At 43.7% G+C, this 12758-nt stretch overlaps 1 long non-coding RNA gene across 2 annotated transcripts; it reads right to left on the bottom strand.

Moving 5' to 3' along the window:
• Positions 1 to 3868: 3868 nt before the first annotated feature.
• Positions 3869 to 12694, bottom strand: LOC129822803 (uncharacterized). 2 transcript variants are annotated; one of them, XR_008754531.1, is made up of 3 exons: positions 12473 to 12694; positions 11631 to 12036; positions 3869 to 4318 (listed from the first exon to the last, which is right to left on the bottom strand). It is a non-coding gene; the product is annotated as an uncharacterized LOC129822803 (long non-coding RNA). The 2 variants fall into 2 exon arrangements; XR_008754530.1 differs by lacking the exon at positions 3869 to 4318 and having other exon boundaries at positions 8650 to 11743; positions 11920 to 12036.
• Positions 12695 to 12758: the final 64 nt, after the last annotated feature.

Raw genomic sequence — 12758 nt, 5'->3', positions numbered from 1 at the left:
CTCCATCTTTATAAGTGTCTGCCAACATGTGATTATCTTTCCTTCACTCGGTACATTCCAAGCTTAATTGCATCCACCATATACATTCCTCCTACAGATAACCATTAACTTCTGGTGTAGACCCTAGAGACTATGGCACCCCTCATGTCTCTAGTATAACTGATGATTACCAATATCTAAAGTTTAGAAATACGAACTCATCAAACTCAACTGGTTTTGGCATGAAGCAGCTCACAGAAGAATGACATCGGTAGCCGGTAGGGTAGGAAAGATATTTCAACTTATGATATTTACTAGTAAATGCTAACTAAGGCAACACTGGGTATGCAAACCAGGTATTGAAAAAGTTTAGTCCGACGTGTTGGTTAGTAGGATATTTGTCATCATGCACTGTTTGCATCAGGGGCTTATACAGGGATGGACCTGGGTGGACAGAGGCTCAGTCAAAAATATGAAATTCCCAGTTTATTATTTTAATTTTATTTAACCTGCTACAAAACCAACTTCATAAAAGGTTTTAAAAATCCGTTTTATTTGACTCAACATTTCATGACGTACACTAAGGCAGAATAGATGGATGCAGTTCAATGCATGATTCATATAATTAACCAATACATTTCTTGGTAGTCCCAAAAATATTGCTATCAGGTTGTAAATCACAGCTGGCCTGGTACATTGTTTGCTGCCTCCATTTGGGATGCACTGCTTCAGTTTAAAAGACTCAATATTCTGGACAAAAACAGACAAATATAACTAAGGCTGGGAATGTCAATACAATCAAACTAGCAAGGGCAATGAGCACAAGTCAGTCATAACGTAGCTAATAGGCTAGCGTATCTATTTATGTAGAAAGCTAAAAACACAGAGCCTAATGTTAGCTAGACATCCAGCTAGTTAGCTACTAGGAGGATGTCATAACATGCCATTGGAGGAGTCGGTGAGTGACTGACTTTTTCCCCTCATGTAGTTCTTTGGTGGCTATATACAGGTGATGCAGGTGTCATTTGGTTAGCTAGCAAGAACTTGAACAACTGTTATCCAGTTTGCATATCTCTTACATTCACAAATTCACTCTGGCTATCTACCACTCTAGCTATCTACTCCAATTTCAGAGTACTCTCGTCTGAGTGTGCCAGAGCGCAGAACAACTGATGAATTTAGGAACGTACAACACCCAATGAATATGACCGGTGTCAGTAAACATAGGCAAAAAAGTAATAGTTAGTCAAGAACACTCTAGAACAAATGTGAACAGCCTAACCCGCTCTGCTACGGCAAGTAAAATGGTCAGAGTGAAGTGTTCTCTCATTTGTGTCTAGAAGTAGCTAGCTAGCAAGCTAGCCAACTTTAGCCAGTTAGCTTGGGTGCTTGGTTGGGACAAACATGCAAGCTGCAGAAGGAATACGAGACTACAATTTCCAATCTTTATCAGTGCAATTTTTACAGCCAACTAGCTAAATAAAGTTTGAGAGGGTTTATCTAATGTTAATTTGTTTGATTTGAGCTCATCTTGCTCTGGCTAGCATTAGCTGTTGAACTTGTTGTTGAGGTGCATAATTGAGGGAGAGAGAGCCTTCCTTTTCGTGGTTGTTTGATCAATAGGAATGTAAAGTTCCCAAATATAAGAGCACTTCAGTGGTGTTTACATATTTGCAGAAATCCATTCAGGTGTACTTTGTGGCTTTAGGCAAATGCCTTCTAATAATCTAAAGTCGCGCTGTTGCAACTGCCTGTAAACACACAGTCCAGTTCAAAGTGAATGATAACAGCCCTGTGTGGCCTACTGTAGCTCTGATTGGCTAAGGCGCACCGGTCTGTGTAGACTCAGGTCCTGGACAAGACAGATGTTTTTATTCAGTTTTATTTACTGCAGTGTCTATTAATTGTCCAAACGCAAAGCCTCTTTCCCTTTCTATATTGCTATAGAATTCTCACAAATGCCTTAGTATAAATAATTCCGAAACATTCTAAGAATTTTGAAAATGTGAAAATGAACATATCTAAGTAGTCTCTTGTCAGAAAATGTTTTAAAAGTCAAATTTTTCCTGGGGTTGTATATTAACAGATTTGAATAAGATTATGTTGCTAAACTGCTGTCAGTTCCACTTTAACTACAATGTTTCACACACGTCCTTTTCAAAGAGATGGCTAACAACAGAAAGCGTGCTGCAATAAGAAACACACTTCCACTCACCAGGTAATGATCATTTGAAACTTATTTTTTAAAGTTATTCTTGAAAAGGGAGAAGCTAACAAATTTACAACAACACCCTCTTTGAAAACACCTACTGCAGCCGCTGCAAACTAGCCGACAACAAAAGCTAGCTAGCTAGGCCATGGGAACACTACTGCTCGCTATTGTCCAGTGACCTGTTGGCCTTCAAGTTTTTCTAAAAACGGTCCCACCTTTAAAGTCAAAATGTGATTGGTTGATTCCACTGTCACTCCAAAATGTTGCCCTAATACAGTTGAATGGCAGATGCCTTTATCTACTGTAGCTACTGATGGCCTAGCCAATGGCTGACTTAACTAGCTAGATTTATCTTCCCTGAGACCAGCAAAGAAATTTCCTGAATGGATCTTTTTTTCTTCTTTCCAAAACAAACTGAATAGACTAAATAAGAACATAATTGAAAATAATAATATAATTGTATTATTATAATAATGATTTTATAAATCCTTAGACCTTCTCTGAAGGTGTAGAATGCCCATTGTTCTCCACTGTGTTTGGGTTAGTAATAATTTGTAGAGTGGCTCTATTTTCCCTCAGCGTGCATTTTTCACTATTCTGAATGTTTAAAAAATGCACATGTTGTTCTGAAATATGAACACAGAAATACTGGACATTTTAAACTCTTATTGTGGTGATTTGACTAAATTGAATATGACTTGCATTTTTCTGGTCTCGGTCTTGACTCTCGTACCCCTTGTCCCCCTCCCGGTCTCAGTCTTGAATCGGTCTCGCCCCCCTCTGGTCTTGGTCTTGACTCGGACTCGATTGGCTCTGGTCTTGGTCTTGAATCGGTCTCGGTGGTCTCAAACACAACACTGAATTCCCAGCAGCATGCATGCCTTTTTTAGACAACTGAAGGAAGCACACACATTCTCTTCAGGAAATGTACCTTTTCTAGTTTAGTTATATTTATCTTACTTTAGAAGTGTTTACTTTGCAGGTTGACTAGCATCTTTTGAGTTGCAATGTCCCATACATCGAATGCCCAAATCACTTTGAAGTTCTGTATCTACAAAACAAGTTTTGCAGCCACGTAATCCAAAAGGAAGTCTACAGCTAATATTTGTTCCCAAAATTACTGTTCGCGATTCACAAATTATTTATTTGTTCCACATGATTCAATTCACCTATTACAATGGCGAAGTGAATTGTTCATTTAGTTGAAAGAATCGATTGATATGAATCAAATACATTTTTCAATTAAAACAAAATTGAAATGTGAAGCAGGCCATCTGTTAAAAAGTTAATCAACTTTGTATGGACTTTATTGTCCATGAGATTATGGGTAATTGGTTATTTGATTCAAAAGACGTAGTGGAAAAATGGAAAACAGATGGATTTTCGTTTTTGGTTTCTGCATTAGAAAAACGAAAATTGGAAGTCAACTTGTTTTCTCATTTATTGTGTCAAAATTGGATATGGAATAACAGAAAAGAAGAATCACTGATCAATCACTGATCATTCCCTGCCAAATAACAGGATTTGTGAAATTAAGATATGTAGAAATATGCCTCCCCTGGCTTACGCGATCCCCCTACCAAACACACGCAAAACCAGACTGTAGCGTAGAGTAGGCCAGAAGGCTAAATTGAAAAACCTCTATCAAATAAAACAATGGCGGAGCCGCAAAAGTACTTCTGTGCAAGGGTGTTTATTTACATAGTGATTCTGGGGGGAAAAACAGTACCTCCAACAAAAGCATACATTATGGGATAGCTAAAAACAATGCTGCCCCATCAACAGCTCAATCAAAATAATTCCCCTTTGAACTGAAATAGAGGCTCCTTTTGTAGGGGAAGCCCCTCCCATCAGAACATACCAAACACTTTAATTAATTAAGCAAATACCAACATCCAAGCCTACATTTTCACTCAGCGAAACATATCATGAATTAGATACATTGCACCTTTGCAATCCATTTATAATGATACAATATAACACAATATAACACATTTACAAAATCCCGTCACTACTGACATGGTGTCTTCCAATACGCCCATTCCCATAAACAAGCCATTCGGGACAGGCATTACAAAGCCTGCCCGATTGCTGTAGCTCTGGTCCTTATCCCAGCATACCCGAAAGCTACAGAGACAGAGAGAGGAACAGAAACATACAAACACTGCGTTCATCCCTAACATTGACAGGTACAATAAACATTGCTTAAATTAAACATGAACTCTTGCCTGTATATTATTTATACCATAACAAACTGTTACTGACGGAAGGAAAGACTAAAGTGTGTTAATTACAGTACACTACCGGTCAAAAGTTTTCGAACACCTACTCTATCAAGGGTTTTTCTTTATTTTTACTATTTTCTACATTGTAGGGATTACATGATCACTAACTCTGGTCGTTTTTGGGAATGGAGAAGGGGTTACCCGTATAGCCTAGGAGACCCAACCAAGGTGGATAGGTTCTCTGATGCAGGCTCTCTGATGCAGGTACATATACCTTGGGGATAGAGAGGTCTGGCGCCGATCTTATGGGTTCCTTTGAAACAAAGGTGCTGCCAAGACCACCCCCCTTACCTACGGGGCAGGAACGGGTGCAGCCGAACTCCTCCACCACTTCAAGACCGGGTTCCACATCATTACCTAAGCTCTCCAATCCGGTACAGGTAATAAATGTAAAGGATATCTCAGATAGCGACCAATTGGGGACTGAAACTGGCTATGAGGGTAGGGATAATATGTGGTTAGCCTATACAATGTTGCACGTTTATCGCGAACAACACCAGTCCGGATGGGAGCATTTCAAAAGCTCTGAGCGGGTTGGAAAGGTTATCTGTAGAGATGTTTTTTTTTTGCAGGTGTGGAGGAGGGGGGACTGTTCTCCTGGCTGGGTGGCTGGTTTGATGAGTACACTGCATTGATGGTTACTGGATTTCTGACCCTAATAGTGGTATTTCTTATGTTAATGTGCTGTGCTGCATGTATTATCCCCTGTTTGAGGAAATCTTTTACAGATGTTGCGCACGCTGCGGTTATGATGCCATTGCTTGCTCCCGGGGGGGATTCTGAGACTGCCTTGGCAGAGGATGATCCATGGTTAGCTATAAAGTAATTTAAATGTTTTTTTTAGAGTAAAGTACATCGAAAAAAAATCAAAAGAAAACTGCAAACTGAATAGGAGACCAAACAAGCAGCAAACAAAGAAGAAAGGCTTTTGAAAAAGTAACAATTTTTTCATAAAATTATACCGTTTTCTTAGCTAGCTAAGTTGTTTACCTGTTGCTAGGCAGTTGCTAGGGACATTCCTGGAAGAAGCTAGCTAGCTAACAAGGAGTGTCTAGTTGGCAGAAGAGAAGAAGGAACAAAGAAGGGACAAAGTGGGACAAAATAAGGACAGAAGAAAAGGGAAAGGGGGGAAAGGGGACATTAAGGTGAAGCAGTCCTCTAAAGACACAAAAGACAATAATACAAGAAACAACACTTCTATTGCCTCTCCCTCTACGATACGCACTTCCGGGTTGGAGCGAGTAGTTGCATTCCGCTTTGCTCCACAGGTAGTATTACATTTCATTTCATTACAGTACAACAGTTTGATTTGTTTGATCTTAGCTGGCTACATAGCCGTCTTTGTATCCAAGATAATTGTGTAGTCTAGAGTAATTGTCGAGGTTACCTAGCCAGTTAGAGGTTACCTAGCCAGCTACACTTTCAAACAAAGTCAACAACGCAGCCACTGCTAGCTAGCCTATTTCACCAGCCAGCAGTACTATATCATTTTAGTCAATAAGATTTTTTGCAACGTAAGCTTAACTTTCTGAACATTCGAGACGTGTAGTCCACTTGTCATTCCAATCTCCTTTGCATTAGCGTAGCCTCTTCTGTAGCCTGTCAACTATGTGTCTGTCTATCCCTGTTCTCTCCTCTCTGCACAGACCATACAAACGCTTCACACCGCGTGGCCACTGCTACTCTAACCTGGTGGTCCCAGCGCGCACGACCCACGTGGAGTTCCAGGTCTCAGGCAGCCTCTGGAACTGCCGATCTGCGGCCAACAAGGCAGAGTTCATCTCAGCCTATGCTTCCCTCCAGTCCCTCGACTTCTTGGCACTGACGGAAACATGGATTACCACTGATAACACTGCTACTCCTACTGCTCTCTCCTCGTCTGCCCACGTGTTCTCGCACACCCCGAGAGCTTCTGGTCAGCGGGGTGGTGGCACTGGGATCCTCATCTCTCCCAAGTGGACATTCTCTCTTTCTCCCCTGACCCATCTGTCTATCGCCTCCTTTGAATTCCATGCTGTCACAGTTACCAGCCCTTTCAAGCTTAACATCCTTATCATTTATCGCCCTCCAGGATCCCTTGGAGAGTTCATCAATGAGCTTGACGCCCTGATAAGTTCCTTTCCTGAGGACGGCTCACCTCTCACAGTTCTGGGTGACTTTAACCTCCCCACGTCTACCTTTGACTCATTCCTCTCTGCCTCCTTCTTTCCACTCCTCTCCTCTTTTGACCTCACCCTCTCACCTTCCCCCCCTACTCACAAGGCAGGCAATACGCTTGACCTCATCTTTACTAGATGCTGTTCTTCCACTAATCTCATTGCAACTCCCCTCCAAGTCTCCGACCACTACCTTGTATCCTTTTCCCTCTCGCTCTCATCCAACACTTCCCACACTGCCCCTACTCGGATGGTATCGCGCCGTCCCAACCTTCGCTCTCTCTCCCCCGCTACTCTCTCCTCTTCCATCCTATCATCTCTTCCCTCTGCTCAAACCTTCTCCAACCTATCTCCTGATTCTGCCTCCTCAACCCTCCTCTCCTCCCTTTCTGCATCCTTTGACTCTCTATGTCCCCTATCCTCCAGGCCGGCTCGGTCCTCCCCTCCTGCTCCGTGGCTCGACGACTCATTGCGAGCTCACAGAACAGGGCTCCGGGCAGCCGAGCGGAAATGGAGGAAAACTCGCCTCCCTGCGGACCTGGCATCCTTTCACTCCCTCCTCTCTACATTCTCCTCTTCTGTCTTTGCTGCTAAAGCCAATTTCTACCACTCTAAATTCCAAGCATCTGCCTCTAACCCTAGGAAGCTCTTTGCCACCTTCTCCTCCCTCCTGAATCCTCCTCCCCCTCCTCCCCCCTCCTCCCTCTCTGCTGATGACTTCGTCAACCATTTTGAAAAGAAGGTCGACGACATCCGATCCTCGTTTGCTAAGTCAAACGACACCGCTGGTTCTGCTCACACTGCCCTACCCTGTGCTTTGACCTCTTTCTCGCCTCTCTCTCCAGATGAAATCTCGCGTCTTGTGACGGCCGGCCGCCCAACAACCTGCCCGCTTGACCCTATCCCCTCCTCTCTTCTCCAGACCATTTCCGGAGACCTTCTCCCTTACCTCACCTCGCTCATCAACTCATCCTAGACCGCTGGCTACGTCTCTTCCGTCTTCAAGAGAGCGAGAGTTGCACCCCTTCTGAAAAAACCTACACTCGATCCCTCCGATGTCAACAACTACAGACCAGTATCCCTTCTTTCTTTTCTCTCCAAAACTCTTGAACGTGCCGTCCTTGGCCAGCTCTCCTGCTATCTCTCTCAGAATGACCTTCTTGATCCAAATCAGTCAGGTTTCAAGACTAGTCATTCAACTGAGACTGCTCTTCCCTGTGTCACGGAGGCGCTCCGCACTGCTAAAGCTAACTCTCTCTCCTCTGCTCTCATCCTTCTAGACCTATCGGCTGCCTTTGATACTGTGAACCATCAGATCCTCCTCTCCACCCTCTCCGAGCTGGGCATCTCCGGCGCGGCCCACGCTTGGATTGCGTCCTACCTGACAGGTCGCTCCTACCAGGTGGCGTGGCGAGAATCTGTCTCCGCACCACGTGCTCTCACCACTGGTGTCCCCCAGGGCTCTGTTCTAGGCCCTCTCCTATTCTCGCTATACACCAAGTCACTTGGCTCTGTCATATCCTCACATGGTCTCTCCTATCATTGCTATGCAGACAATTAATCTTCTCCTTTCCCCCCTCTGATAACCAGGTGGTGAATCGCATCTCTGCATGTCTGGCAGACATATCAGTGTGGATGACGGATCACCACCTCAAGCTGAACCTCGGCAAGACGGAGCTGCTCTTCCTCCCGGGGAAGGACTGCCCGTTCCATGATCTCGCCATCACGGTTGACAACTCCATTGTGTCCTCCTCCCAGAGTGCTAAGAACCTTGGCGTGATCCTGGACAACACCCTGTCGTTCTCAACTAACATCAAGGCGGTGACCCGTTCCTGTAGGTTCATGCTCTACAACATTCGCAGAGTACGACCCTGCCTCACGCAGGAAGCGGCGCAGGTCCTAATCCAGGCACTTGTCATCTCCCGTCTGGATTACTGCAACTCGCTGTTGGCTGGGCTCCCTGCCTGTGCCATTAAACCCCTACAACTCATCCAGAACGCCGCAGCCCGTCTGGTGTTCAACTTTCCCAAGTTCTCTCACGTCACCCCGCTCCTCCGCTCTCTCCACTGGCTTCCAGTTGAAGCTCGCATCCGCTACAAGACCATGGTGCTTGCCTACGGAGCTGTGAGGGGAACGGCACCTCCGTACCTTCAGGCTCTGATCAGGCCCTACACCCAAACAAGGGCACTGCGTTCATCCACCTCTGGCCTGCTCGCCTCCCTACCTCTGAGGAAGTACAGTTCCCGCTCAGCCCAGTCAAAACTGTTCGCTGCTCTGGCACCCCAATGGTGGAACAGACTCCCTTACGACGCCAGGTCAGCGGAGTCAATCACCACCTTCCGGAGACACCTGAAACCCCACCTCTTTAAGGAATACCTAGGATAGGATAAAGTAATCCTTTCTAACCCCCCCCCCCCTTAAAAGAGTTAGATGCACTATTGTAAAGTGGTTGTTCCACTGGATATCATAAGGTGAATGCACCAATTTGTAAGTCGCTCTGGATAAGAGCGTCTGCTAAATGACTTAAATGTAAATGTAATAAAGAAATAAAAAATAATAAAATGGCTTATTTTTAGTTTAATTCATTGCTTAGTTTATTATTAATTAATTAATCAAATAAAAAATAAAAAAATATCAACAAAGAAAAAAATCAACAAATGATATACGCTCAGGAACCGCGACTTGTCAGTTTAGAGCACTTTTTGCCTGTCCTGTCTAGTCCAGCGACGGTGGGTTTGTGCCCATTGGCGACGTTGTTGCCGGTGATGTCTGGTGAGGACCTGCCTTACAAATCAAATCAAATGTATTTATATAGCCCTTCTTACATCAGCTGATATCTCAAAGGGCTGTACAGAAACCCAGCCTAAAACCCCAAACAGCAAGCAATGCAGGTGTAGAAGCAACAGGCCTACAAGCCTTCAGTCCAGCCTCTCTAAGCCTATTGCGTACAGTCTGAGCACTGATGGAGGAATTGTGCATTCCTGGTGTAACTCAGACAGTTGTTGTTGCCATCCTGTACCTGTCCCGCAGGTGTGATGTTAAGATGTACCGATCCTGTGCAGGTATTGTTACACGTGGTCTGCCACTGTGAGGATGATCAGCTGTCCGTCCTGTCTCCCTGTAGCGCTGTCTTAGGCGTCTCACAGTACGGACATTGCAATTTATTGCCCTGGCCACATCTGCAGTCCTCATGCCTCCTTGCAGCATGACTAAGGCACGTTCACGCAGATAAGCAGGGACCCTGGGCATCTTTCTTTTGGTGTTTTTCAGTCAGTAGGAAGGCCTCTTTAGTGTCCTAAGTTTTCATAACTGTGACCTTAATTGACTACCGTCTGTAAGCTGTTAGTGTCTTAACGACTGTTCCACGGGTCCATGTTCATTAATTGTTTATGGTTCATTGAACAGTGTTTAAAACCTTTACAATGAAGATCTGTGAAGTTATTTGGATTTTACGAATTATCTTTGAAAGACAGGGTCCTGAAAAAGGAACGTCTTTTTTTGCTGAGTTTATATTTTTTATTTTTTATTGGAAATATCACATATACATAAGTATTCAGACCCTTTACTCAGTACTTTGTTGAAGAACCTTTGGCAGCGATAACAGCCTCGAGACTTCTTGGGCATGCTACAAGCTTCACACACCTGTATTTGGGGAGTTTCTCTCATTCTTATCTGAAGATCCTCTCAAGCTCTGTCAGGTTGGATGGAGAGAGTCACTGCACAGCTATTTTCAGGTCTCTCCAAAGATGTTCGATCGGGTTCAAGTCCGGGCTCTGGCTAGGCCACTCAAGGACATTCAGAGACTTGTACCAAAGCCACTCCTATGTTGTCTTGGCTGTGTGATTAGGGTAGTTGTCCTGTTGGAAGGTAAACCTTTGCACCAGTCTGAGGTCTTGAGCACTCTGGAGCAGGTTTCCATCAAGAATGTCACTGTACTTTGCTCCGTTCATCTTTCCTCTCGATCCTGACTAGTTTCCCAGACCCTGCCGCTGAAAAACATCCCCACAGGATGGTGCTAGGTTTCCTTCAGACGTGACGCTTGGCATTCAAGCCAAAGAGTTCAATCTTGGTTTCATCAGACCAGAGAATCTTGTTTCTCATGGTCAGAGTCCTTTAGGTGACTTTTTGAAAATTCCAAGCGGGTTGTCATGTGCCTTTTTACTGAGGTGTGGCTTCCATCTGTCCACTCTACCATAAAGGCCTGATTGGTGGATTGCAGCAGAAATAGTTGTCCTTCTGGAAAGTTCTCCCATCTCCACAGAGGAACTCTGGAGCTCTGCCAGAGTGACCATCAGGTTCTCGGTCACCTCGCTAAACAAAGCCTTTCTACCCTGATTGCTCAGTTTGGCCATGAGGCCAGCTCTCGGAATAGTCTTGATATTTCAAAACTTCTTCCATTTAAGAATGATGGAGGCCACTGTGTTCTTGGGGACCTTCAATGCTATGTTTTGGTACCCTTCCCCAGATCTGTGCCTCGACACACTCCTGTCTCAGAGCTCAATGGACAATTTCTTTGACCTCATGGCTTGGTTTTTGCTCTGACATGCACTTTCAGCTGTGGGACCTTATATAGACAGGTGTGTGCCTTTCCAAATCATGTCCAATCAATTGAATTTACCACAGGTGGACTCCAATCAAGTTGTAGAAACATCTTAAGGATCAATGGAAACAGGATGCACCTGAGCTCAATTTGGAGTCTCAAAGCAAAGGGTCTGATTACTTACGTAAATCAGATATTTCTGTTTTTTATTTATAATACATTTGCAAACATTTAAAAAAATCTGTTTTCGATTTGTCACAGTGTGTACATTGATGAGGAACATTTTAGAATAAGGCTGTAATGTACCAAATTTGGAAAAAGGGAAGGGGTCTGAATACTTTCCGAATGCACTGTAAATAGCCTGATGTGGACAACCATTCACAGGCAAACAATTTGAAAGTGTCTAGTAGTCATCTATAGGTAATACCACATGACATGAGCGAGATGGAGAGACACACCTGCATCATGCCTAACAGGAAATGTAAAGAAAAGCTTTCCTTGAAGGATGGGGAAGGAGATGAAGGTCTCAGATGAAGTCCAAGCCTTCTATCCAGTTGTCCCTCATACAGGCCTGCAGGTGCCATCAACCAAGAAAGATGGTCAAGAAAGAAAGAAAGAGACAGAGAGAGGGCACAAGATCAATAATCACTGTTGAGCGTTCTATTTAAAACAGTGTCAAACTGTTCTAGAGTCATACTGTTTCAGCACAGTAGGGTACAGCAGGGTTAGCGAAATATGCTGATTTACAGTCATGGGGACAGGCTTATTGCTTCTCCTCATGGTGTTGTGGGAGGCAGTAGTGCAGGATCTTGAGAGTATCACGTCCACTGTATAAGGCTGAGTGACTGAACTATGTGAAAGGTCCTGTGTGAGAGAGCGAGGAATCAGTAATCAAGTAATATCAGACCGGCTCAAAATCTTGATCATCCAGACAGGAAGTATGTATACATTCCGAGAAGTAGGCCAATTGTTGTAGCAATAGTCGTGTTCACAACTGAAGAGTGTGGCCTACATTTGCCTTTCAGTGAGCAGGAAAGGATGTTTGTGAAGTATACCCATACCAATTTAAAGGCACATTTTTATTTACTGTATTGGCTGATGTAAGTACACACATCAGCACTGACTAGCTTAATTTGATATTTTTGCATGTGTAACAATTGCTAAGTTAGCTATACAAAATGCCAGATAGGTAAAAGTGCCACATAGTAACTGCAGTTCATTATTACTCAGTCAATAAGCACCATCTGTCAGCCAGAAAGTCTAGCTAAGTTAGCGACTAAAAGTAATGATGAATTCTCACCTTTCTTCAGCAGATAACTGTCCTGGCATTCATCTTGTAGCATGTGAAGGGACTAACTTACTTACACTAGCTAGTATGACTACAGCCAGTAGCCAGGTAGGGCTAGCTCACCAGACTGCTAGCTAGTCAGTAGTAGCCAGCTAGTGCAAGACAACTTTGTTCAGTTGTTGTTGAGTTTGTTCTATTGGCACGAAATTAAAATATAATAAAATTAGTTATTTGTTTTCTGTAATTCCATGTCCCGTTTTTTACACAATAAATGAGAAACAAGGTAATTTTAGATTTT

Source organism: Salvelinus fontinalis, chromosome 25, assembly GCF_029448725.1.
Source record: "Salvelinus fontinalis isolate EN_2023a chromosome 25, ASM2944872v1, whole genome shotgun sequence".
Lineage (NCBI taxonomy): Eukaryota > Metazoa > Chordata > Actinopteri > Salmoniformes > Salmonidae > Salvelinus > Salvelinus fontinalis.
Note: the sequence above shows the minus strand (reverse complement) of the source record. Positions and strands in the feature narration are given on the sequence as shown.